Raw genomic sequence first — 2,500 nt, 5'->3', positions numbered from 1 at the left:
GGAAACACAATAAACTAAAATCACAGTGGACATTCCATGTGCGTTTGCCAGATGACTACTGCAAGCAGTCTATGACTAGTAGACTAGGTCTACTTGACCTTACCTATGTACCCAGTTCATTAAATTTTTTTAAAGAAATCTTTTTTACTATCATTGTTAACATTGGTGGCAATAATAAAATCAAGAAAAAAAGTGAATATTCAAGAAATGGGTCATTTTCTTTAGTTATTGAAAATTTTCTGCTGTATCAACATCTAAGATCATTAGCAGTGTATTCAAAATATAGCGATAGTGTAGGGCTTGGGGGCAAAGAACCAAGATATAGAAGTACAATATGACATGAAAGATCATATGGCACTATGGTAAAGTATAGAAGCAAAAAGTTAGAAATTAGTTAATGATTAGGGTCATGTTACAGGTTAAACAGTAGTAGAGGCTAGTATGGTAGTGAAAAGGGTAGAGAAGGCAGCTGATAGGGTACATTATAAGGTGATACAGTATTGTAACACAAATGGCAAAAATGAGTTTACGATTAGGATGAGTGGACAGATCAAAGGGATGAAGAAAAGGAAAAGGAGAAAAGACCATGCAAAATTAGTTGAGGCGAGGTCTGAGGACAAGGGATTGGGGGGTAAGGTCAAGTAGCCCTACTAATTCATTCCTTGACAACTAAGCATTTACAGATAACCACAGTGGACAGTGCATGTAACCAGCACCAATATATTATCTCTTGTTAGATATAACATTTGTTGCAACTACTACAGACATACCTATCAATGTAATACTTCTTTTTCTGTATCATCATCTCACCCTTTTTTTATCCAAGCTCAACTAAAATTTGGAGAATGTAGCAATAACCTGAACGATGGTTACCTTTCTTTCCTTTCCCAATTTTGGTTGTCTCATGGTTATGATTTTTGAAGGTGTAAAATGGTGTATGATGCAAAAAATTTACCCGATGTTAGGAGACTTTATGGTTTTCAATGATTCTGCTTTCATTTCTAAAACTACTTCCAAAGTTCGTGTTTACTATTTGTGTTTGTCATGGGAGTCATTTTTGGAACTTCAGGAAATACAAAACTCTCTAGAGTTCAAACAAATGCTTTATATCTATTTTAAATTTCACTTTTGTCTTTTATGCCTGATGCATTTTTCTTCATTTTTCTTTGGACAGTACTTAGGATTTATAATCAAGGATCACTAGGGAAACATTTTTCATGTTTTCTTTTTCCATTTATACAAAATGATCAGGATAAGACCTTACATAAAATATGATTTGGTTTGAGTAGACAAAAGAGTCTACAAAATAACATCTGTATTTTGATACAAGCATCAAAAAAAAGTACAACAGTATTTCTACCAGAGGTGGAGCAAGTTTTTTCCTTTCTAAGAACCTAGATTTATGACTTAAAACTTTTTGTGAAATTTTCAAGGGGTAACCTACAACTCTCAGTTTTTGCAACATTAAAAACATGAAACCAGAAGTTTAATAACTACTTTTTATGGGCTACAAATTCTCATTAAAAGTCTTTATTTGCGCTTCAGTCAAGGGAACTATACGATATGTATACATAAGTGAAACAGGAAAACATAGTCTCTCTTTGTCCAACCATTACTTGAAATTCTGGGACATTTATCCACAAATTAACGTCCAAGAAATCAAATCAGCAAAATGAAAACACTTCACATCTAAGAATTAACATTTCCTTTGGTGTTTGAGCATTCCATTTAGCACTTAGAAGCTACCTGCAAAATCACTTTAATTACTCCAAAATGGTTAGTCTACAAGAAAATATGATGATAAACAATCTACAGACTCAAAACAAACAATTATCTGATCACAGAAAACATAAGCAAAGGATAATGCATTCAATGGTGCATTCTGTAAAGAGACTTACTTGAGCTTAGACCTTTTTCCATGAAATATTTCAGCTTTTATTTTTTTTTTTTCTATGAAATGGTTAGTTTGAATAAATAGTATATACAAATTGCTGTCAGTTAATTTAAATATTTCGACATATCATAATCGACTATGTATCACAGTCAGCTGGCAGCTCTGCTTTGACTGCCCTGGGAATTTAAATATTATATACAAAGCAATCTCTATCAAGTCATTCTTAACATTCAAGCAATTGATTAACAAGTGTTTAAATTTTCAGTGAAAAATTCTGTAAAACATTTTACCCCTCAAAAATTTCTGGGAATGGTTCCGATACTTTTTCCACCTCTAATCTCTACATAATAATATATGGTAATAATTTACAATACCAAATATTTTTCTCTCTTTTAAATAACACAATAAAGTCATCTGTCAATAGTCTTAGCATAAGTTGCACATAATCACTTTTTCAAAGTCACACATGCTAGTCTTGGTATACCTAAGAACTATTCAACTAATTCCCCCACACGATTTCCCCCCCTAAAAAAATAATCACATACTGCATCTATAGTTCTTTCAAAACAATACAATAATAATGACTTTTATAATCTATACTGTACA

The 2,500-nt window shown here is 32.2% G+C and overlaps 1 protein-coding gene across 2 annotated transcripts in view; it reads right to left on the bottom strand.

Moving 5' to 3' along the window:
* Positions 1-2,500, bottom strand: part of LOC125042578 (Krueppel homolog 1-like) — a 37,326-nt gene that overhangs the window by 10,858 nt on the left and 23,968 nt on the right. Inside the window, exon 5 of one of the 2 annotated variants that reach the window (XM_047638305.1) lies at positions 1,090-2,500. This exon is cut by the window's right edge and continues 423 nt beyond it. The exons of the other annotated variant lie outside the window; for it this stretch is intronic. The gene's annotated coding sequence lies outside the window, so the exon portion shown is untranslated. Of the gene's footprint in view, positions 1-1,089 lie in introns of those variants that run through there. 2 annotated transcript variants of the gene reach the window in all.

Source organism: Penaeus chinensis, chromosome 32 (assembly GCF_019202785.1).
Source record: "Penaeus chinensis breed Huanghai No. 1 chromosome 32, ASM1920278v2, whole genome shotgun sequence".
Lineage (NCBI taxonomy): Eukaryota > Metazoa > Arthropoda > Malacostraca > Decapoda > Penaeidae > Penaeus > Penaeus chinensis.
Note: the sequence above shows the minus strand (reverse complement) of the source record. Positions and strands in the feature narration are given on the sequence as shown.